Source organism: Zeugodacus cucurbitae, chromosome 6 (assembly GCF_028554725.1).
Source record: "Zeugodacus cucurbitae isolate PBARC_wt_2022May chromosome 6, idZeuCucr1.2, whole genome shotgun sequence".
Classification (NCBI taxonomy): domain Eukaryota; kingdom Metazoa; phylum Arthropoda; class Insecta; order Diptera; family Tephritidae; genus Zeugodacus; species Zeugodacus cucurbitae.
The window spans coordinates 43,412,722-43,439,324 of record NC_071671.1 but is presented as its reverse complement, the minus strand read 5'-3'; the positions used below and the strand labels follow the sequence as shown (position 1 = coordinate 43,439,324).

At 34.7% G+C, this 26,603-nt stretch overlaps 1 protein-coding gene across 3 annotated transcripts in view; it reads left to right on the top strand.

Moving 5' to 3' along the window:
- Positions 1–20,306: 20,306 nt before the first annotated feature.
- The window catches only part of LOC105219471 (mucin-2), a 98,023-nt gene continuing 91,726 nt past the window's right edge, over positions 20,307–26,603 (top strand). For 2 of the 3 annotated variants that reach the window (XM_029045073.2, XM_011195620.3), the window contains exon 1: positions 20,307–21,050. The gene's annotated coding sequence lies outside the window, so the exon portion shown is untranslated. The remainder of the gene's footprint in view (positions 21,051–26,603) is intronic. The other variant, XM_029045072.2, reaches the window with a different exon arrangement.

Sequence of the window (26,603 nt, the reverse complement as noted above, 5' to 3'; positions counted from 1 at the left end):
TATTAGTTGACCTTATCTGCAGTGATTCCACCCATAGTCAGTATTGAAGGCACTCATTAACATTATATTCACTTTAATATTCAGGTGGGTAATAAAATCGTAGGTGTTGCTGTTCTCCTTAATAAAGCGTATATTTGCAGTGCCATCTTGGAACACGCAGCTAAAGTTTCGGACGATTCTCTTGCATTTCCACAATGCTGATAACCCGGTGCCTCTAATGAAAACGTAAAAAAATTTAAAGAACATTATATTTTATAATTTTTAATAAAAATTTTTATATTTCAAATCATACTCATCAGTATTCCAAATTATTTAGTAGAAGAGGTAGTTAAAATTATGTACTCAATCGAATGGTTAGTTAATTGAACGTTAAAAATTGCATAACTATTCAACTAAAGTGGTGGCAAAATGACAAACAAACCGACAAGACGAACAGTCTATTAAATATATGTTCATAGCTATAGGTAAATAAATAAATTTGTACTTTTGTGACTCGATTATAATGAAGCCAATGCTAGTGGCCACTACTTCTAACTGCGGTGCGCAACGCCGTTGCCAGCAAAACGAAAACAAACGACATTTTTACTATAGTTACTCTTATTGCTGCTCTTTTAATTGCAATTGTCTTTGTTGATTTTGATTTTTTTCCTGCTTCTTCTTCTGCCAGCGAGCAACGCTTGAATGCGCACGCTAATATTATTATTTAATTATTGTGTCAATGTGCCCGAGCCCCGCCGTCGGCCTACTGCGCACCGCTCTTGCCCGGCAATTATTTACAGCACATCCAGTGGGTGACCTTTGGCGTCCACGCTGTGGCGAAATGCAGAAAACCAAGACACACTACAACAATGAAATACAATACAGCAACAACGGACATGCTAACAACTAACGTAAGTAAGTGTACTTGTAATGTAATTAAGACAAAAGACTCGCTGTAATGCTTTGCGGCTCATAAATACCAAATGCCAATGGAAATGCAGCATTATTTAAAATAACTATCATATAATATAAATATGTATGTGTGTATGTGTGTATCCGTATGTAAGTTTGCCACTTTTGAATAGTAATACTATATTAACTATTCGAATTTGTTGTTGAGCCTTCGTCGTTGGTTTGCTGCCTGAGAATCGTAATTTATCTTATGAATGATTAATGAGTACGGCCATTCGCAATGTTAAATGAACACACACACACACACAGATAGCCACTCACTAACAGGCAAATACACATGAATAAATACGGCGCATGGATGAATGGAAATTAGGTCAATAAGCAGATACTTTGCGGTATCTTCATTCTGTACATTGCTTTCCGCTGAGCCGGGCCGTGCCGAGTGTGGTGGGAGGACGGAAGTGTGGCGCTTTCATTCATTCATGCACTCATTCAGTTACTCACTTATTTATAAAGTGTAAATGTAAGCAAACTGCAAATACAAACACACACATACACATTATCAATGCAAATGTACTCTCACACAAATAAATTGGCAATTGGAAATTGCATGGTTTCAATGTTGGCGAAGGGGGAATGCTACATTTAATTTATTGAACATTATTACTTACTATGTAAGCACAAGGGATACTGCGAAAATGTTCTGAGCACAATTTCATTTAGGATTTCTTAATATGAGTTGATATGTGTAGATGTTTGCATATATATATTGCTAAGAAATGCTCTAATTAGAATAATTATAATTATATTCAAACAAAATTTCAATATAATTAGCAACAAGGATTCATCATTCAGATAAAGTCATTGCGTAATATTTAATATGTTCCAAATTCTCCACAACTTGAAATAAGTAAAGGTAGTAAGGAAAATATATATTAACAAGTGACATTGATTCATTGATGCACTCAGACCCTTTTCTTCGTTTATTAGAACACAGTGTTAACACGCACATGATGACCATATATGCATCAAATCATTACGAGATATATCTTATTTTGTTTGCGTTTGAAATTTAAAGGTAACGTCTTTAAAATATTCCTTGATTATTACCTTTTTCCAATTTCAGGAATGACTGTATTATTGGAAACAAATAGTAGTCGGTTCTATAATGATGTGGGGCTGTGTGATGATCCAAGGTATCAGGCCACTAAGTGGTGACATGTCACCGGCCATTTTTTCCTCCGAACTATCCTTGTCTACCCCACGTGAGGGTTAAATGTGTTGTGCAAGCTTACAGTTACATTTTTTGTAATGAGATGTGTACGTATTCATTCAGCAGTCGTTCTCCGCAGAGTGGAATTGTCAAAATAGGTTTCGCGAAGAAAGTTTTACTAAAGTGGTTATACAAAAAATGTTCAAAAACATAAAAATAATTGTTTTATTTTAAAACAAAGTGAACTATATGAATAAGTAAAGATAAGAGAATTATTTAAAAAAAAATTTCATGAGAAAAGTGTTTAGTTTATTTATAATAATTTAATTTATAATAAGCAACATACTGTAACTAATGAACCAGGATACATACATAGGACTTTGAAATTTTTGTCACTTCATATTTTAGTTAAGACTAATACATATCTGTCCTAAAAAAATGTTAGCCCATTTTAATTCGGGCATGAGTGGATTAAATATTCAAATTAGTTCAATTTAGGATTACCAACTATTTAACATAAAAAATATTACAGATATGATTAAACGCTACTAATGTGATTAAAGTTGCATACCAATTTCCTAGCAACCCTTTAACAGTTTAATGAAGCCATAATGCAAACATGTAAGCACTTGTTTTGTGTTTTATGCAAAAGCCTAGACGCATTGTCCGATACACCGGAATTAAAAAAGAAGAATATTATATAGGCATATTTAATAGTTGAATCTTGCGCAATTGAACTATTATAAACCTAAATCCTTGGACATAACATTAAATTATTGGCGTCTTATTTCCTCATGAAAACGATATTATAATTTTTCTTGAATTGGTAAAAATAAGTGATAGTGAGTCACGCTGTCTGAAACCTCGTTTGATATCGAACGGCTGGAAGAGGTCCTTCCCGATCCTGATGGAGTGTTTGGTGTTGCTCAACATTAGTTTACACAACCGTATTAGTTTTGCGGGGATACCAAATTCAGACTTCGCGGCATAGAGAGCTCCTTTTCGTGTTATCGAAGGCAGCTTTAAAATCTATGAAAAGGTGGTGAGTGTCGATTTTTCTCTCTCGGTTCTTTTCCAAGATTTGGCGCATGGTGAAAATCTGATCCATGCTGGATTTTCCAGTTCTAAAGATACGCTTATAAGGTTCAATCAGTTCGTAGACGGTGGGCTTTAGTCTTTCAACCAATACGCTCGACAGAACCTTATATTTCCGTAGGCTTATCCGGGGGTAATTGGCGCAGATTGTGGGGTCTCCCCTTTTATGGATTGGGCAGAGCACACTGAAATTCCAATCACACATGTATTTCCTGGATCGCTCATTGGATAGCTCATATACTTCTTCGAAACCCTCTCCCAATACCAGGCAGTTCAAAAGTTCGTATAATTTCTTTCATTTAATTTGAAGACGAATAAAAAATCAGAAGGTCCATTAAGTAATGGATATGACTAACTCGCAACCATCCACCAACACTTCTACATACTTATATAGTCTTATTGCAACTTTGGAAAACGAAATCGGGAAATCGCAGCCTCATTTGAAAAGGAAGGAAAGGAATTTCGTTTAACAACTCTATGAAAGCGGGAAAAATTTAGTAGTAAAAAAGAGATAAGCGCCTAGATTGTGACCTGTGATCTATTTTGGTTAAATTTTCATTCTTATAATAAGCGAGAGTTTATAGTTTTATATTTAAAGCTCTAAATATCCACGGACATCTTGTCGTGAGTGGGAAGATAGAGAGTGAATTTATAGAATTCAACTGCGAAACCACCACAGACACACGCCTTCGTCACTACTTTTGACAATTAAAAGTTAGTCCAGTCAAAGCTGTCTTCAAACTTCGTGAAGTAATTATGAAATCTTCCAAGTTTTATGGGCTCTTTTAATTTCACAACGCATCACACCTATCTAGCTGCATTAAAGTCCACATTCTGGACACAAAAGAACAGTGGAGGCTGTTCCAATATGAAGTACGCTATTATTATTTATCAAATTATTACAGCAACTGTATTGTTGTTGCAGCATACATACATATGTTTGTGGCATTTACAGTTGTACAACACATTCAGATTATTGTTTCATCTGCAATGTGCCGTTATTATTGTTACTCGCTTGCAGGGCAATATTAATGTTACTCTTAATACAATTGCACTTACAGTTGCTGCCGTTTGTCTGCTTGCTATTGTTAATATTGCTGTTGTTGTTGCTGTTGCATTGCTGGCCGCTGCAAGTGGATGATGCTGCAATTTCTTGGCAATCATGCATGCAGCACAAAATTGCTGTCAGTGGTCAGTGTATATGTGTGTGTGTGTGTGTTTGTGCGTTGCGGTCCAAAGGTGTAAATACATATGTATGTACACTTGTAATTACATATTTTTGGTTGTATTTGTATGGGTGTGTGGCTGTGGAATTACATTTCGATTTTAATTTTCAACGCCAGCTCAGCTCAGTTACACCTTCCTGATTTCAATAATATTTCCTCCATTCAATGCTGAACCCGATTTTTTATTCACATAAATATTATTTTCTTCACTTGTTTACCCTGCGGATGCGTTGGTTGTGTATTCTTCTTCTTCACGATTCTTTTATTTTCTTTTTTTCACAAGAACCTTCTGAGCGCTGCTCTTCTTGTGTTGCGTGGACGGGGCTTGAAAGTTCTGCTTGTTTAACAGTTATTTTATACGTCGGTCTTTTTTATTATGATTCTTCATTCTCATGTTTTGTTGTTGTTGTTTTCGCTGCCTCTTCGTTACGCATCGCTGACTTTTCACTCATCATCGTGCGTCTTTCTTTCATTCTTTCATTTGTGCGGCCATCAGCTCCCAGTGCAACATAAATCGAATTCTACCCGAACTACGCGGCGGCATTCCCATTAGCGCTTGGGAATGCATACATACATTTGTATGTGTGTTTGTTTGTTTGTATTTCTGTGTACATTTAATTCCTGCTTTCTTACGCTTGTCTGTCAGCCAGTCGCTGCCGCATTCAGCACCTGCCGAACAACCAACCTGTCGCCGTTCTTTCAACATTCAACCGTTCTTCATTCGTAACTTCCAACTTGCTTACGGTAACTTTTGTAGATCTGTATCGGGGCGGTACGTTCTTAACCACTACATACTAGAGTACATATGTGTACATGTAATTATGTACGGACAAATATTTACACTTGTTGTTGGCTGTTGGTTGTCGTGTTTGCTTTGCGCATGCGCAACGCTGCTTTTGCAATCATTCAAATTCTGGTTTAACTGGGACCGGACACGTTAAGAAAATGCATGTCTTTACATATATGTATATATATGAGTCTCAGCTATTTTTAGTGAACTATTTTATAATTTTTATGTTTTTTTTTTTTTGTAAACTTGACAACCCGTTTTTATTCTTAAAGGTAAACAGAACTCTGTATTTACGTTTATTTAGTCTGATTGGCGCTCAAGCTTGTGGAAAAATAAAACAAATTACGTTCAAAACCAATCTATTTCTAATGTCCGTTGGCAATGACTCTGTATTGGCTTTAAATATTTTATTTTATTTCATTTTTTGTGGTAAGCGTCAGCGTTGCACTTAACATGCAGATATTCTAATGTCAGCAAGCATTTGTAATATAAGTGCCGCTCACTTCTTTCGTCTTTCCTTGAATTAAGCTACAGTTTCAACCGACTAACAAGTGCATTCCGCATCATTTCGATTTTTATTTCTTTCATTCGAGTGTCTTTCACGATAATATTATGAAATAACTCACATTTGTATGTATATATGTATGTATATAGATTTCCATACACTAACAAACCAACCTATTCTTCATTAATATACGTTAGTACCTTCAATTTACTTCATCCGAACATATTTCCCTCACTATTTTAACAGCAATAAATTGATTTTACATTACCTCTTTCAATTGAAATCGCTTATGCAATAAATTTGCATTTTCATGCCCTTCTAAATTTGTCTTAATTATCTTTAGGTTGTCTCAAGTCATTTAATTAGTTTGAGTGTTAATATACACTCATGTATTATATATCATTGCTTATATGTATGAACATAGTGTGCTTAATTTTGCTCGTCATCAAAAGACGTTCAAAAAGTGTGAGCGAGGCTCCAATCGAACGAATGCGCTTCTTGTCTTAAAGCAGCCGCCGATTGCATAATTCTGGTAGCAACTCAATATAATTTCAATATAAAGGGCGTAGATTATGAAAAACACCTTATAATTAAAGCATTGCATCGATAGATGGCTGCTCATATTTATTGGGTGATATTTCCAGAATGATGTGATTGCTGAATTTTCGCTGAATCAGTCTTTCTTCCCTCCAGTCGACTTTTTTTCTGCTGATTCTGCAGATAACTCTTTGTAAAGGTATTAGACTAGACGCTTACAATATTTTATAAAACTAAGACCAGAATCGCTCATAGTCATTTCGAAATGGTTCTTGTAATCATAGATATAAATTTTGTTTATTTCTTACGAGCGACTGACGGTAATTCTCATGAGCAACTCTCTTATTTACATACAAGAAAATAACAAATTGGTCTACATATTGATATCCTACAGCAAACGAATTTTCAGATTTTAGTAAAATTGTTGTAGGACATGTCTTTACAAATGAAGAGTCTCTTAGAACTACACCAAAAGGCTTCTATACTTCTTGTTCGGAAAAAAATCACTAAGCTTACTTATACGCCATATTCTCTGTATGTAGAACTTAGTGACCTTTTGTGTTCTCAATATAGACACTGATAGCGAAAAAAAAAACTACTATATAGACTTATTAAAATTAACAAAAAACAAAATTCCAAGAAAATAGTCTCATTTGAAAAAGTAACAACTCTATAATGATGGAAAAACTCAATGTATCAGGCATCGCTTCTGCATATCTTTGGATCTCGGTGACTATTTCCGATTCTTAAACCTTGGAAGAATGCTCGGTGGAAAAAATTTAATGATAAAGCAGAGGCTGTAACCAATTTTGGATAAATATTTTTTTTTTTTTTAATTGTACGTACTTGCTTGTTTTGTTCCTTTGTAGTTTGTCTTGTATTTTGTCATATCGCTCATTTACTTGAATAGTGTCACAACTAAAAAAACACGATTTTTGAGTTGAGTATGCAGAAATGTGCGCAATTTTATCGTCCATATTGTATAAAAATTTCATTCCGATGCGCAGAAAAATAAGCGGTGAAATAAGAATGTGCCGTTATTAAACTTGTTATGTTGCAATATTTTTTAACCACAATAACGACACTTCTCAGTTGTGCCAGAATTACTTTTTTTTACGAAACAATGACATATTTTGTGTTACAACACATATTGTCATAGGGTGAAGTTGGTTTTCTTTTGAGAAAGAACAACTTATTTTGTGTTGGAACGATATTGGTGAAAATTAATTAAATTTTTCATATTGCTTTTTTTCAGCAAAAACGACACATTTGACTTATGACGGCGAAATTGATTTATATTTTTCACAAATAACGACATAATTAAAATGGGTCACATTTATGCCCAAGAAAAAGCATTAGTACACTCTATTTGGTCCATTTCGGTTCAACATTGTATTTAATATATTACAGGCCACTAGATTTGTCAATAAACTGATGGCAGTTTTCTATATGTGCTAAATAAGAGACAATTGAAAACTTTAATCCGCTCTCCTGAAAAATCGACTTTTTTGAGTTGTGACACTATTCAAGTAAATGAGCGATATAACAATTAACGAAAGCAATATTATCACTATCGGGAGTGAAATGTGTGAAACTAGAAGTATTTGATGAAATGAAAGAAGAACCCAAGAAACTTCATTTTAAAAATGCATTTCCGTCAGCAATATAGATTGAGTGGTTATTTCAATGAAATTTTTGGACAACTGTCGAACAAGATATTTTGTTGTTATCTCATGTTAAATAATATGTAGATTTATTTAAGTGACATGTTGATCAATTCAATCTTTAGTGCGATATTTTTATATATTGACCGAAGCGTGGATGTCAAATCTTATCCCACTTTTCCAGATTTTTGAACACGTTTGTATCGCCTAATCCTTAGAAGGGGATATTGTTCAGACGTAAAGTATACTATCGGTTATAATTTTGAAAGGATCATTTGTATTGAGTTAAGAACAGTTTTTGGAGAATTAGTCGCTACTAATTTACGGAGAATAGCCCTATATAGTAAACAAGTTTTAAGTGCGGAACGAGATTGTTATGAAAAGGTTGAGGAGGGGCTCTGAAACTTACCACACCACACAAGGCCAAAGGAGTTTTGTGAATCTATAAAACATGAAGATTTTGTATCAACTCAACTAAGATGATCTTCTGCTAATTTTCAAACGCAAAAACGCCATTCACTTGAAAGGTGAAGCAATTACGTCAAGCAGAGTTCTCTTCGTTACACAATCTCTGCAATTACATTTGCACATGCAGCGCAACAAAGTCGAATATAAAGATGCACATAAGAAAACGCACACAAATCGCCAACACACCTTGCAATTAATTACGTGGCAATTACGTAGTACCACCTCAACCATAAAGAGAATCAAAATAAAGTGATAAAACGTTTGCATGCGATTTGTTGCATGCCGCGCTGCCCGAGTTGATTGCGTTGATGACAACAACAACAAGAACAGCATGAAGAGGTGAGCCTAACCTACTAGTAGCATGAATAATAACAAAATCCAACAATACAACAACAACATATGCCACACGTACACCATACGTTAGCCAACAATTAGCTGGCGGAAGCGAAGCGATCACAAATGAAATGAAAAACTGTGGATATTTCTGTGGAGATGCTCACATTACTTACGGTCATTGTAGTTGTTTATTGTTTGCGATTTCGTGAGCTTTACGTTCAAGCCTAGTAGTCGCTAATTCACTTGACTAAGGTTTGACATGAGGTTAGGCGTGTGCTATTGAATATCTGCAGGCTATGATCTAAGCGATCAGATCAGCTTCGGTCAACTATCTCTTTGGCAACTCCGATGCGTGTGGTCACACATAACGGTGTCTTTTATGAATTTGCCGCGCCAAAAAATTCTCAAATTTCATCATGGCTTGCGAGATTTGTACATCTTCAGTTATTGATTAATTATCTAAGTTAACGATACTCAATGTTTACTATTTGGATATTCCAACATTGTGTCCATTTAGAAAAAATGTAATGATTTTCTTTTTCATTCGTGTATTGCTGTAAATATTTATATGTGCTTAAGTTGATTTAAGTTGAATGACAAAGAAACAATAAACGAAATTTTATGGTATAAAATCAGAGCGGCAGAAAAACTAATTTTAATGATGAATGGAAACTGTAATAAAATATATTTGGCATACATTTTTTTAATTTAATAGTCGTTGTAACAAGTAAGGAAGGTTTAAAACCGAGTGAAATGATCACTGATTCTCCCCAGTATAATTCTGAGATGTATAGTGTTGTGTAGGTATCAAATATCGAAACGAATCTATCTCGGCTGGTCCGTTCGTCTCTCCGTTGGTGCTTGCGAGTGTGTTCTTTGGCACTTTAGCACAACCAGGGTATCTCAGAACTGTCCAACAATCTGGTAATAAGCAAATCTAGATAATGCAGATTGAGTTTTACAAAAGTTATCTGAAGCAATAAAAAAATGAAGCAAAAGCACATATAAGCCTCATATCTGACAACAGTCCCCTTTAGAATCTAACCCTTCACTGCCGAATACAGAGATATACTCGTACTTACTTCGGTTTCTTTTTTTATAACACATGTGTCAGTGAGAAGTTTCGATATCTAAATAAAACTGTATGAGAATTTTTTGATTTGTCTAGCATGCTATTTTAGCAAAAATGTATGATATCGATTCATATCTTCATTGATATCCTGGACCAAATTTTGAAATATATAAAATAAGTACTCTCAAAAAGTTGTCATGATCATAATTATTTCCTTCATCTACCACTGGATCATAATGCCACAATAAAGTATTTCAATCTGGTCCTATTTTTGCTAGAATTTTTAATTGTTTCCATTATATTTAATTTATTTATTTTTTCGTGGTCTTCGGGTGATCTCTATTTCGACTTCGTTGAGGATTCCAAGAGCTTGTCGGCAAACTTCTTTAGCATCTTTTCACAGTGTATGAGCTATCCATATTCATTTTCGCATTTTTATAAAATTGATTTTTTTATAGATCGTCATTGCTGATGACATTAGAATACCACATATAATTCCTACACTGTTATCCGCGGATATTATACTGCCTGGGTTGGTGATGACATCCACATAATCAATAGAAAAAGTTATGGTACCTACTTTATTTATTATAAGTTTTTACTCTATTCTACTTTGTACTCAATTAAGAGATGGTGTTTATTGCAATAAATTTGCTAAATATATTTAGTACATGTCAAAATCCAATGGGTTACTAGAGCATTGGTTCCTATTTTTGAACTTTTATTTTCTTTAATTCTCAATCAGAATAAACCTTAACCACAAGTTGCGATTGGTAACAAAAGGTTACGATTTACATATAATTTATTTATTTAAATTTATTATTAATTTGCATTATGCTATTAATTTGTCACAGTTGTATTGTGTTACACTTTAAGCAGACTTAAATCTACTCGAGGCCATTTGAAAAAAATTAGTATTTACCATATTATTCTTGAACTGTAATCGACATATTGATTTTTTATTTTTACTATAACAATAATATTAAATAGCTTTATGGAACTATGACCTTTTGCTTTAATAGGTTTAATGCACATATCTTCCAAACTATAAAAGCTATTTTCTTGATAATAATGTGCTGTGGTGCTGAAGCCCGCTGATATAAGAATTTTAAAATTTCCTGAGTGCTTTATATCGGATAATATGTAACATTCCTTCGCTTACTATTGGCGCCAATTAGAAATATCGAGAAAACCCAGGTCGCTTTCCACCTGATCTTTCCAGCTTCCACCAGCGGGTACTGCATCAAACACTTTCAAAGCTGGAGTGTTTTCATTCATTCGAAGTCTTTTTATTCGCTGGACTATGTCTATTTCGTCGAAAAACACATGCAGCTCATCATTCCATCGTCTGCGGTATTCGCCGTTGCCAATGTTTAAGGGACCGTAAATCTTCCGCAAAACCTTTCTCTCAAAAACCCCTAGAGTTATCTCATCAAATGTTGCCATCATCCACGCTTCTGCACCATACTTCAGGACGGAAATAATGAGCGACTTGAAGGGTTTGATTTTTATTCGTGGAGAGAGGTCTTTACTTTTCAATTGCCTACTCAGTCCAAAGTAGCACCTGCGGGAATTCAAGAGTAATTCTGCGTTGGATTTCGAGGCTGACATTGTTGGTATTATTGTTGCCGATTCCAAGGTATATGAAATTATCCACAACTTCAAAGTTATGACTGTCAACCAAGACGCGAATGCGCTGGCTGTTTGTTTCATGACAGGAGATATTTCGTCTTGTCCTCGTTCACCATCGGACCCATTCACTTCGCTTCCTTATGGAAGATTGCACATTCTCTATTTAGTTCTGCGGCTCGTATTATTTTCTCCTTCATGAGGTTAAAGAATTCTCACGATAATGAGACACCCCGTCTGAAGCCTCGTTTGGTATCGAACGGCTTGGAGAGGTCCTTCATGATCCTGACGGAGCTTTTGATATGCTCAACGTCATTAACACAGAAGTATTCGTTTTGCAGGGATACCATTTTTGTGTTATCGAGATTTAAAATTGATAAAAAAAGTGGTGTCTATCGATTTTTCTCTAGGGTATTTTCCAAGATTTGGCGCATGGTGAATATCTGATCCATGGTGGATTTCGTAAGTATGCTACAATCGATTATCTCTAAGCAAATATCAACAACTTCCTTTCATGTATTCTACTTCGAAGTAACGTTCTACCAAAATTACTACGAAAAATCGCTGTTATGTTGCAATATGTCATAGTGGCAACAACATTTGCACTCAACATTTTGACCCACTGTCAAAAAGCGTGACACGCGACAGCACACAACAACATCAACATTCAGGGCAATAACATTGGCGTTAACAACACGAAGCATCAGCAACGGCTATTGACATTAGATAGCGGCGCTAAGCGGACGATTGCAACAGACAGCAACAACAACAGTAATAAACAACTATCACAACAACAAGAAGATGGCACGTTACAGCAATCAAAGTCATCACATGCAATTTGGTTACAACATTGGTGACTTTGGTTGCGTTTGTTATCACACCGCGAGCGGCAATGGCGACACTGAGCAGGGTAGCCAAGCATTTCAAAAATATTGCATGAAATTAAAATTCACAAAATACAAAGTAGCAGAAAATAGTTTTTGTATACAAGAAATGCTAATGCAAATTAAAAATTCTTTTTTATTCATTTATTTTATTATTTATGATTTTTCAATTTGTTTTGACGCCGTGGCAACATACAAATTAACATTTAAGAATTTACTAAGCAATGTTATGCAACATACCACACCACAAGTGGAAATATGCATATTATGCAAATGCGGCTGGCTGTCCACCTAACTGGGCCGCTTTGGGCGTAAATGTTCAATCGCTACTCACACAACAAAAACAACAACTATCATCACCTAAATTTTGCAAGCACTCGGACGCGGGTGTGCGTCTGCCGCTGAGACTAATCTGCATGCAGATATCCACATATACATAAATATATTTGTATTTATTGCCCGGTTGACTGGCCTGTCCGCCCCATGTTGCATGCACATAATGCCACAAGGACGTTCGCTTGTGCCACGCGCTGCGCCAGACGTGTAGCGGCAGCGACAACGTCGCTGATTAGTTGATGTTGTTTACACTTTGTTTAAGAAGGTTTAACGGCGCTAAGCTAACGGCTTGCAGTCGCTGATAAATTCGCATAATATTTGTTAATAATTTAGCCAACCAGCTAATAAATGTCGCAGGTCTAAGTCATTCACTGACCGTTTGACTGTTTCCGATTTTTTTCTCGGATGTGTATTCTGCTGTCATCGCTTGTGACTTCTGCGCTTATTGGCGTGTGTTCGTAATTAAGCAATTAGCTAATGTTTACTGTATGCTCGTCGTGCTGCTGATTAGAAAAAAATATCCAATTCCAATGAATGCATGCAAAACGAAGAGGAGCATATTCTATCAAAATATATATGTATAAGCAAAAACTGAGATGAGTTCGTAATGTTTGTGTTATGATTAATTAACTGAATTCTATGATTAAATAACTATAAGTTACACTGTTGCAATCTGTTTCGTATTCACTTGACTAAAAGATAATTATCTGATGAAATTGTATACAATATGTAATATACATATTGTATATGTAGCTATACTTTACGGATACCATATTATGGATCTTTATTAGAAGCTGAGAACTTATCTCCACAAACATTGTAGAGGATAATCGACAGAGGGCAATGAAGCGTTAGACTATTAACTTTGCGAATGACTTCTGACGGTTGAGATATCTTCCATTTCTTCAAATATTCCAAATTAAAACAAGTAAGGAAGAGCTAAGTTCGGTTGTGACCGAACATTTTATACTCTCGCAATTTATTTATTTAATTTTATATGCCCATTCATACCAAATTTTGCTTTCATAGCTTTATTTATGGATTAGTTATGACACTTTATGTGTTTGCGGTTTTCGCCATTTTGTGGGCGTGGCAGTGTCCGATTTCGCCCGTTTTCAATACCAACCGTCTCATGATGCCAAGGAATATGTGTGCCAAGTTTCATCAAGATATCTCAATTTTTACTCAAGTTATCGCTTGCACAGACGGACGGATGGACAGCCATCCGGATTTCAAAGCTACTCGTCACCCTGCTCACTTTGGTAGATATAATCCTGTATCTAACCGTTATGTGATCAAAACTATAATACTCTCTTTAGCAACTTTTGTTGCGACAGTATAAAAATGAATATGAGTATTTTAAGCGCTTAGGCGTTCGAGTCACCTTCTAACCAAATGTCTTTTAAAGCTAATACCAAGCAAATCATTAATTTTGAAGTATTAAGTCATCCAGTATTTAAGTGTTTAGATACTGCACATGTTAGAAACCATAGATGATAGATTTTTTAATGACTGTGTTTTATCTATTTGCATATCAAAGTTTTTTGTCGTAGAACTCTCTTCTGCATGAAGGATGTATATAAAAAATCTTTCCAGAGATGTCAAAAGTTTTTTTCATGAAGAACTCCTTTTTTGCATTGGTGGCCTTCGGCCGCGATTTAAAAAACTAACCCTGGTCGAGCCAAAACCGGGGTGTCCAAAGTTTTTTTCGCGTAGAACCCCTTTCTGGTCAAGCCAATAGGAGTTTTAGCAAATGAGAGACTGTCCTCAATATGATTTTTAAAAATTTATTTTGTTAAATAAAAGAAGAGGAATTTTGGCCAAAAAAGAGGAATTTATGGATGAATTTATATATGGTATCTACAATGTGGCAGCGCTCGTTATAAACACATAAATCTTAGAGTGAAAAGTGATTTTTAAAATAAGTAATTTTTGTTTAAAAAACTTTAAATAAATGTAAAATTTGAATTTTATTGAATGTTAGCAATGTAATTTCAAATATTTGAAGGGGGAAAAAACGTAAATTGGGTTAAAGTGTGTGAAATTGCTTGTTAAAAATTTTGATTTTTTGATCTTTAAAGCGGAATATCTCGAAAACTAGGCGTCTGCGGTACCTTTAACCCTATATAATTTTTAATCGGGAGGACGTCCTCTTTCGCGGCGCCATAGTAATCGGCGTTGTGCCATAAAAAATAATAAAAGTTTGTAATGTCCGACTTCTCCTGAATTTAAATCTTCTTTTTTATTATTTATGGAGATTTATCTCAAGTAATATAATACATCAGGATAATAATTCAACTCTATTTACATACTTTGGGCACAATGAGCCAAAAGCCTAGATGTCTCAAAAGACAACCACTAAACATATACATTTTGCAAACTGATTAAAGATACGAGCCGAGGAACTTCATCTTCAACATGTCGCAAATTCAGACCCCACGGCCGAGGTCATCATTGCTTATGAATTTCATGACTATATCGTTAATGATCTTTTCCAATATGCATGACAGATTAGTTATCTGAAGACGTCATTGACTGTTTGATCTCGGTGAGCACTCAAATCGGGCAAAATCTGTTATATGTGAACTCACTTGTCCAGCACGAAACTAGTATTAAAACCAAAAGTACAAATCCTACAAAAAATTTTACTTTAATTAATGTAAGTAATTTAAACTCGTTATATACTCATGCAAAAGAACTTTAATAACGCTTTATAACTCTCTAATTGATCATTGATGATTTAGAGATCCGATAATTTTGAACTGGAGACTCTCGAGAGAAAGAACAGAAAGAAAGAATGATTTAAGGGGTTTTTGAATATCGTTTAAAGTGAAGACATTACGGTTGTTTGTAAGTCATAAAACTAAACGAGTTGGATATAATTTTATATATACCAAAGTGATCAGGGACGAGTAAAGTTCAAATCCGGATGTCTGTCTGTGCAAGCTGTAACTTGAGTAAAAATAGAGATATCTTAATGAAACTTGGTACACGTATTTCTTGGTACAATAAGAAGGTTAAGATTGAAGATGGGCGAAATCAGACCACTGCCACAAAGGATCGTTATATGAAGGGGCATATTTGGATGTAATTGTTTTGAAAAAGTTACCACCCTACTAAGACTTTTGTACATACCTTGTAAACTACTAAAGATAAAGCAACGAAACTCTCAGGTGTCGTTTTTTTCTGGCATTTCTTTATAAAGTTCAAATATGGCGGAAATCGGATTATAACCACGCCTACATCCCATACAAAGACTATGTTCAAAACTACTAAAAATGTTTTCATTCAGTAAGGAAAACAAACAGAAACCTTAAATTTCATTATAGAGATGGTACAGAAGATCTGCACTCAAAATAGTATCCAAAATTTTAAAGGGGCGTGGCTCCGCCCACTTATGGTTCAAAAACAATATCTCGGATACTACTCAACCAATTTCAATGAAATTCGGTACATAATATATTCCTGGCTTCCCAATGATATGTTATGAAAATAGTCTAAATCGGTTCACAATCACGCCTACTTCCCATATACAAGAACTTGGAATACGATCTGCATCGTTTACATTACAATATATAAAGTAAGCACTAGTGAAGATTTAGGAACAGAACTTTGCACAAACAATGCAATTATAGTGTGACATCGCCCTTCTAAAAATCGCCGAAATCGGACCATAAGTATTCAAGGCCACATATATCGAACAAGAGGACCTCAGAGCTTCGAATATATTTTTTACCGAAAATATGGGTAAGTCTTTCACATATTTCGAAGAAATTCAGAGGAAATATTTTTCTTCTAATATGTCTCCCTGCCAAAAATAATTGAAATCGGGCCATAGCTTCCCCTAGCTGACATATACCTAATATTAGGGTTTTGAAACATTCAATGGACTTATTACTATAGACATATAGGCCGAATATGTGAGTCAAATTGTGTGTTATACTAATAAAATTAAATAAATAAATTGCGAGAGTATAAAACGTTCGGTTACATCCGAACTTAGCCCTTCCTTACTTGTTATACTCTCGCAACAAATGTTGCTAAAGAGAGTGTTATAGTTTTGTTCACATAACGGTTGTTTGTAACACCCAAAATTAAACGAATTAGATATAGGGTTATAAAGGGTGATTTTTTAAGAGCTTGATAACTTTTTTAAAAAAAAAAACGCATAAAATTTGCAAAATCTCATCGGTTCTTTATTTGAAACGTTAGATTGGTTCATGACATTTACTTTTTGAAGATAATTTCATTTAAATGTTGACCGCGGCTGCGTCTTAGGTGGTCCATTCGGAAAGTCCAATTTTGGGCAACTTTTTCGAGCATTTCGGCCGGAATAGCCCGAATTTCTTCGGAAATGTTGTCTTCCAAAGCTGGAATAGTTGCTGGCTTATTTCTGTAGACTTTAGACTTGACGTAGCCCCACAAAAAATAGTCTAAAGGCGTTAAATCGCATGATCTTGGTGGCCAACTTACGGGTCCATTTCTTGAGATGAATTGTTCTCCGAAGTTTTCCCTCAAAATGGCCATAGAATCGCGAGCTGTGTGGCATGTAGCGCCATCTTGTTGAAACCACATGTCAACCAAGTTCAGTTCTTCCATTTTTGGCAACAAAAAGTTTGTTAGCATCGAACGATAGCGATCGCCATTCACCGTAACGTTGCGTCCAACAGCATCTTTGAAAAAATACGGTCCAATGATTCCACCAGCGTACAAACCACACCAAACAGTGCATTTTTCGGGATGCATGGGCAGTTCTTGAACGGCTTCTGGTTGCTCTTCACCCCAAATGCGGCAATTTTGCTTATTTACGTAGCCATTCAACCAGAAATGAGCCTCATCGCTGAACAAAATTTGTCGATAAACACATTTCGAACCGAACACTGATTTTGGTAATAAAATTCAATGATTTGCAAGCGTTGCTCGTTATTCATGATGAAATGTCAAAGCATACTGAGCATCTTTCTCTTTGACACCATGTCTGAAATCCCACGTGATCTGTCAAATACTAATGCATGAAAATCCTAACCTCAAAAAAATCACCCGTTATATACCAAAGTTATCAGGGTGAAGAGTGGAGTTCAAATCCGAACGTCTGTCTGTCCGTCTGTGCAAGCGTCCGTCTGTGCAAGCTGTAACTTGAGTAAAAATTAAGATATCTTGATTAAACTTGGCACACTTATTTCTTGGCACCATAGGAAGGTTGCTTTCGAAAATGAGCAAAATCGGTCTGCTGCCACGCCCACAAAATGGCGAAAACCGAAAACACATAAAGTGCCATAACTAAGCCATAAATAAAGCTATGGAAATAAAATTTGGTATGAAGGATCCCACTATGAAGGGGCATAGTTGGATTTAATTTTTTTGGGGAAGTGGGCGTGGCCCCGCCCCCTACTAAGTTTTTTGTACATATCTCGCAAACCAATAGAGCTATATAAACCAAACTTTCTGCAGTCGTTTTTTTTTAGCCACTTTCTAATACAGTCCAAAAATGAAAGAAATCGGATCATAACCACGCCCACCTCCCATACAAAAGTTGGTTTGAAAATTACAAAAAGTGGGTTAACTCACTAACGAAAAACGTGAGAAACACTAAATTTCACATAAGAAATGGCAGATGAAAGCTGCACTCAGATTTTTTTTACAAAATGGAAAATGGGCGTAGCGTCGCCCACTTATGGGTCAAAAACCATATCTTGTAATAGTTTCCTTACATCCCAATGATATATTGTAAAAATAGGCCAAATGGCTTCACAACCAGGCCTACTTCCTATATACCAGAACTTTGAAGACAATCTGAATCGTTTACTTTACAATATATAAAGTAAGTACTAGTGAAGATATCGGTGCAGAACTTTGCACAAATACTATGTTAATAGTGTGGCAGCCCCATTCTAAAAATCGCCGAAATCGGACCATAGGTTTTTAAGGCCCCATATATCGAACACGAGGACCTCGGTGCTTCTAACTTAATATTATAGTTTCTAACTTCCAATGGACTTTATACAATATATACGACGAATATGTGGGTCAAATTGTGTATTATATAATATAAATAAAGTTAAATAAATAATTTGCGAGAGTATAAAATGTTCGGTTACACCCGAACTTAGCCCTTCCTTACTTGTTTTTATTTGAATTTATTTACCAATAAAAAAGTGGTCACATTTGGATAACTTTTATCGAATATAGCAAGCTAATGTTGCTTGGTAATCTAGGTAATCTGGACTATAGTTCCAAATCATCTACCCTCTCGGTTTTTTGTAGAAGTAAATAATAATATGACGCTTTCCATTTGTGTTCATAAATATTAAATTCTTTTTAGTTTCTGAGGACATTATAAAGCTTTTGTTTCTACTTCGATATGCTCCTCACGTGGCTCAGTTTTACGTGAGCTGGTATAGCGCTTAGAAAATTACAGTAAAACCTGTCTAAGATGGACACCTGCGGTTCAGCACTTTTTATCCAAGTTAAACTAGTATCCATGTTATGAAGAAATGATTGTTTGTACTATATTATGTTGGTTCAGAATTTGTCCATTTTGAGCGAGTGTCCAAATTATAAGGGTGTCCAACTTTACAGGTTTTACTGTATATATTTATTTGCAAAATTTGTAATATTGCTCTGAATACTAATATATAATAAATTAATGAGTATCTAAGAAACCTTCATTACCATAAAAAATATCAAATATGGAAATTTTCGATTCAAAAATCAATTATATAACGGATTATTAGTGAAAATCACATAATTTTATTAACTTTTCCAATTTGTTTCCGTTTAACATGTTTACTTAATGGTTTTTAATTGACAAGCAAATCTTGAGTAACTTTTTCTAACCATTAAAACTCACTCAAGCTTGACATTTATAACTTCACTCAAAACAAACACTAAACCGGTTATGCTAACTCAAGCGAGAAAACCGAAACACAAATTTACTAACAGTAAAATTTGGCATGATCGTGAATCAATCATATCTTAAAACGCTCTTTCACTAAAAGTCGTCCGTCTATGCGCTCTTGCAGAGCCGCTCTTTGAGCTGAAAGTTTTACGCTTGCGTATTGTCATTGCTGTTGCCGGTTTCTCAAGCATCTTGACCATTCTTGGCCGCCACACAAGCCCACTGGTTAGTTTACGTTCTGCTCATCCACTCTTTTTCTCACTGTCTCTTCGCTCTTTTTTCGCTAGGCTGATAAGCGTGTTTGGTACTCCACTTAACTGTCGCACTACAGCTGGCCAAGTTTACTCACAGTTCTTTTGTGGTCACTTGGTTATTAACGCCGAAGACACAGAAACTCTTCAGCGGCTGCACTTTCTGGTCTCACTTAATTGCTTTCCATTCTTTTTGCTTGACGTTTTACTCTTCTTGTACTCGACTATTTTGTACTTTCGTGCTCGCTTTGGTTTGATTCTTAGTTACAATTTTCTGAATGCTTCTTTTGGCGCTACACATAGCCACAGCGCTATGGCTAACCTGACACGCTAGCTGTAAAAGATATTGTCTTGCAGAGTCAAAGCCAGCTTTGGAGCGGCTGTTGTTGTTGTGGGCTGCCACCGATCGTCTTGCGGACGTTTTGTTGTTTGCTGTTTGGACGACGTCGGCGCCAGCGTCTTGGTCCGTTGCATATCGACGAAACAACTTTAATGTGGTTAAAAGTCTTTTAAGCCAAACGAAGCACACGAATCAGTTTGTCTTATTCGCTGAAAGCGGTTGGTACTTGTTTACGGAAAATGCGGCATCCGCAAGTAATAACTGAGTGACCGTCTCAAACACAAACGCAAGGATATAGTGCCTTAATAACTGTAAAGCATACTTGCAATTTAGCAAACGAACTTGTTGATTAATTGTTGATGACAGTGTTGATAAAAAGTGAGTTTTTAGTGCATTTTTTCCATAAAATCGAAAATTTAAAAATCTAATTATTTCGCATAAAATTTTTTGGTTTGTGAGAAATAACGAAAATTGAGCTCCAACGAATCGTAAAGGTTATCAATTTTTTTCGAGAACCTTTTTACGCACACTAATTAGAAGCTGAGCTAAGGTAAACCCTACAACAAAAATAACAAAGTTGAAAGTGACTTACGAATTTGCTCGCAGTGCCGAAGAACTGAAGATACTCGCTGTGTGCTGTTTATACAAAGAAATTCGCTTTCCTTGTTATCCTTGCTGCGATAACTCAGCTCACGCCAGACAGCATATAAATAAAAAAATAATAACAACAATAACAAAAATTTTGCATAAATTCTAGAAAAATAAAATAAAATAAATAAAGATAAACTTGAAGCGAAAGACAAATTCCAAAGTGCTTTCCGCAGAAAACAACAACAACAATTGCAATAAAAATCATCAGCAAATAACTTGGCTAAGTGCACGAGCATTTTGTGCGTCCAACGCAGCAAGCAACAGGTGAGTTGTGCCGCAGCTGAAAGCTTCATTCCGCGTACCCCACCACCACCCACAACCCACGCACCTTCCCGGCATGGCGTTGAATACTACCAGAGCATAGAGCAGCTGCTATGCCAACAATGCAGCAAGCAGCGCAAATAAAAAACAACTATAACCACAACAACAACAATAGTTGCAAAAATTTATACAACAATTTGTTGTAGTTGTAGTTGCAAATGTTGATTTTATGCTTTCAATACGTTGTTGTTATTGTTTACTATTTTTTGTTGTGTTTTTTTTTTTTTTTTGTTGCAAACAATTTTTGTGCTTTTGTTATTGTTGCCACCGCCGCTGCCACTGCTGCTGCTGTTGGCTTGTTGCAACAAAAATATTTGCCAACGGATTATACAAGGATAACAACTAAAAATGTTAATCTAAAATAATATTGAAGTAATGCTTTCTTTAAATAACAAAAACCGATGCGTAACTTTGCTATCCGTTTATTTCTATAAAATATTTTATGAACGTCAAAGTTAGTTAGCACAAAAATATATACATACATACAAACATATATACATATGTATATGGTATATATTGCCATTTAATTGAGGAAAATATTTTTAATCTGCATATAAAAAATGCATTTTGAAGTCAATTAGAGTGTTGCAGCACAAACTGCCAATTAAATTGTGAAAATTCTGTGTGAGCAAAATATTTGAAAAGGGCATTATTATAAAAAATAATAAAATAAAAACCTCTGATTCTATTTTATTAAAATGATTTACTGTATTTTATGATTGTATAGAAATCACTTTAGGCTCTATTAGTAGTAGTAATATATAGTAGTGACTTGTTAGTGAATTGTGTGTTTTTTTGTGGTAGTAGGTTTATAACAAATTAGAAAGTTAAAAAAAATTAAGCCTATTTTTTTAACTATCTAATGTAATACCAAAAAAGTGTATTTAATATAAAATATTTCAAATAATTTTATTTTAAACAAATTATTATTAGTTCTTTTAATAAATAAATAATTTTTGTTCGGTAAATTACTCCGTAAATTTTGCATTTGATAAAAATAAAAATAAGTATTATTTTTTAAAAGAATTTAACCAATAATAAGTCTTTTTATAAGTGAGCCAGTTTTCCTACATAAAATATATATTTTTTATTATTGCTCTCTGAATAGTTACAAATTATGTACTTTTAAGTGACTTTCCGATTAATGTCCCGTGATAATAAAAAGAAAAACAGTCTAGAAAAAAAGTAGACTTACTTATCTTAATGCTTCGATAAATCTTATGCCCAGTATAATTGATAAAAAGCACTTTTAAATGAGAGAGAGACGGCTTAGTTTAATGTAATAAAAAAATCAGATCACAATTATATCGCGGGCAATTTAACAAAATTTTTCAAATTCAGACCTTATCGGAGTTATTCGATTCAAGGTCTGCAACTGAGTCCAATTGATTTAAAAATTTTCCTCACATCTTAGAATTTCTAAGCTTCTTTAAGTTAATTTTCTCTATATAATTCTATTATATGGAATTGGCATTCAAAACAGAGTCAAATTCAATAAAGCACAAATTATCAAAATCAGTCCAATTGTTATTGAGTAATAAATGGTGTAACTAACAAGATTTTATTTTATTTATATAGATTATTTGTATCCACCATTTTTCTAAAATGAAAATGCAAAAAATTGAACTTTCGTAAACTTTAAAAGTATTGTAACGGGAATAGAGGATATTCGCAGTAGAGATAATTACAAATTCGTCAAATAACGAGTTCTAAATGTATCTGAATATTTAATAAATAATAAATTTATCTGAATATTTGATATAGATATTCTTCTTCTTCTTTGCTTCTACAGTTTCCCAATATAATAATGCTTGCTATAAGACCACATTTTTAGTTTATTCGTTCTGTTCTAAGCTAAAAAATTTAATTTGCTAAATGTATGTGGCAACTCTAAAAATGTAAGCTGCAGCTGCTTATTGGCAAGAATTAACAAAGAATTGCAATTCAAAGAAATAAAGTTGTAAATTATTAATTTATATCGCTTATTTAACCCTTTGCCATGACCCTTGTATTGCAATCAATCACTAAACGTCTACCAAATAGATATTAAAGCTTCTTCGACGAAAATCAGTTTTTTATCACTCATGTGTGCAAATTGAATGCTAGTTCTTAAAGCAAACGGCACTTGCTGACTTTGCGCAAAATCCAGCTCTGCTATAACTTTCGTTCCAACTTATTAACACGACTTGCCTGGCAAGTGCCTTTTGATGTGCCACTACAATACCGGCAGCACAGTTATTGCTCTCTTTTTATTATGCTTATAATTGTGTGCATAAATATGATTTATACGCTTAGCAGAGCGCCTAATTAATACTCACATAAAATACTCGAGCCAATTAATTTAATGCAGAACACAAGGTCATAAATACAGAAACATTAGCGCTTTTATGTTTTGTTTTATTTTAACAAGAATATAAACAAGAACAACAAACAACTACAGTAAAGTTCTAACTCCTTTAATTGCGAAAAAGATGTTATGTGTTTGAAATAAATTGCGAAAAAAAGAATACTTTATTTAACGAAATGAGCAAACCACTGGCAACAACCCATTCCGCCAGGCGCATACGCATGCGCAACAGCGACAACAAACAGCATTCAATTAACATTGACCAATATTTCTGGTCGTGCAGCAGCCATATGCTGGTGCTCTATTTTTAGTTATTGCACGTTTCTTGTATTTAATTTTTCTTTTAAAAGTGCTTTAGTTTCTTGCTTGCAGTTTATTTTTCTTCGTTCGCCCATTCGCACTAAAATTTGTGTGGTTCCTCAGCGGGGGAGTGGGTGGTACACCAATAGCGAGATATTGCAAGCGATTTGTAAATAAAGAGCATTAAAAAGAGGTAGGGCAGTGTGCAGGTGGCCTTCAATAAAGTCTTCCTTTACGGTTTTTTACATTAAGTAAAGTATTGACATAAATATTTATATTAGAGTGGTACTTAAGTGTAAACGAGATGCTAAGGAACCCTGGAATAAAATAGGTTATTTGTCCTCCTAAGTACGGACCATAAATACCCTTATGAATCCTTATATCGACAAATTTGTTGAGACGACTAATTTCCATTCCGAAAATATTACTACCGAGAAGGTTTTACTTCAGTCTACGAACAGTCGAGAAGAGAGGTTCTAAATGTTTTCACCTTGCCTTCATCCATACAGCTTCAAGTTAAAGATTTCATCAACAAATCTGGATTATACTCATGGTCAGTAATATTCAACCGTCTAAAATTGTTTTAAATGTGATGTCCTAGACTATAGTAGTTCCAACTATCCCAATTACGTGTTAGAAAATTAATTACCACTTTTTATAGATTTTGGAACCATCCTAATGTTCACTTGCATAAATAAGATACTGTTGCTACAATCAAGTGCACACAAAGCTTTAATAAATATATATAGATAATACTCACACACATATCCCCCTATAAATAGCAGAAATATTTGTACGTTGACGTTAGCTGCACTAATAATCCATATACTTTGTATATACGTCCACTCATATATACATATATGAGTATAAGGAAGTCTTATGTCGGCTGTGAACTAGTGACCGCAGCACAATTTTCTGCATTTTAACTCGTTCAACTTGTGCTGTTGTGCTCATAACAAATCACGTTTGGTTTAGTTTTGTTACAAGCTTAGTCCATAAATTTTTATTTCTTTATTTTATATGGAATTACATTGCTTAATGTTGAATTACTTTAGCTTACTTTACTTAATGTACAGCTTAATTATATATACTATAATTAATATTTGTAAGAAATTAAATATAGTTATTTACGTAATTCCATTTTTATACATTGTCAATCTTTGACCTAGGATATTGGGTGCAATAATTCTGCCGAACAAGGTTATGAAATGACTCAGTCCTGTTTTAAAAATTTGAAATTTTTGGAAATTTTGATAATATTCACTCAGGTGTCTAAAAAACGCCCCGCTTATATTCTTCGATTTTAGAATAAAGATTACACTATATAACACAAAATGTATGACATGCTAATGATCTAGTATTTTGCTTTACTCTTCTTATTAGCACTAACGCTTTTATTCCTCTTATCCCGCTCAAGAGGTTTGTATAAAATATTTATTGGACGGATTTTTCCCACTCACAGCCACTTACTCAACATTTTCCGTTTGCTACCAATCGGCAATCAACTTCTGCAACTAATTTTCGCTATAAAAAAGTTGCCATTTGTTTGCCGCTTGCTTTTGCTCATTTCGCCAGCATTCTTTCAGTTGCATTGCTGCTGCTGTTGCCACCACCGTACTTGGCATTGCTCCAGCATTGCATTGCACTGCATTGTTGTTGCCGCTTACGCATTTTCAGTTTGTTTTCCTGTTGTATATTTTAATTAAAGACAAGTTTTCATTTCATTCTTCTTTCACTTATTACGACTACTAGTTAAGAGTGGGCACTTGGGCGCAACAACAACTCAGTGTAGCAACAGCAACAGAAACAGAAATAATAGCAGAAACAGAAATGAAGTGGCGGCAGAAGTGAGGTGGCAACAGAAGTGAGTTAGCAGCGATGAACTGTGCGGCTATCAGCAATGATGGGTGCAGTAGTTGTTGTTGTGATATTGCTTTTTCTTTAACTTCTTATTTGGTGTGTGTGTTTTTTCGCAATGTTCTGATTATTTATTTTGCAATTCTGTTATTGCTGTTTGTGAGTATTTGCACCCTTTTCCAGTTCTCTATTTGCGACGCTAGTTCTTGGACTCTGGCAACTTCCTCTGCCGTTGTGCTTTTTTGTATGTATGCATGTGTGTTTTTGTAATTACGAATTGCTGCACTGTTTCATTTGTTGTTGTTCACACATGTGCTTGCGGTTTGTATATGTACATACATTTGACAATTTGCAGTTCACTCCAGCATAACTAGTTCCGCTGCTGACAAGCGTAAGTCAGGCAAAAAATAATAACAACAAGAACAAGAGCGCATTCTAGAGTTAACTTTTTAATTTTACCATGAATTGATGTATTTAAGTGCTTCATCCATATGTCTGAGCATGTGTGCGTGTGCATATTTCTTTTGCCTGCAGCTAGAATGCTCTTATTTCGCTTTGAAAATAATTGACAAGAAAACATATTTATTATTTACTTAGCACCGCGCTTAAATAGTGTCAATGGAGCGCACGTATATACATATATACATATACAATGTTGAATGCACATATATGTCTGTATGTATGTATATATGTCTGTATGTATGTGTCCATGTCATGAAATTGCTAAACAAAAATGAGTCTTCACTTCTCTTCTACACATGGATTTGTTGGAATTTACTTTTTCTTAAACTTTTTTTCTTCTTCTTTGTTGTTGTTTCAATTTTTGCTCGCTTTTCCACAATCATTCAATTTCCATTTTGCAACTGCATTGTTGTTGTGCTGCTTTCTATTGACTGCTGCAGCGACTTGCTTTTGTTCTGTCATGCCATTTAAGCTCCGATAGAATACAACTACAGCTGGTGCAACAACAATAACAACAACGGCTTAAAGCA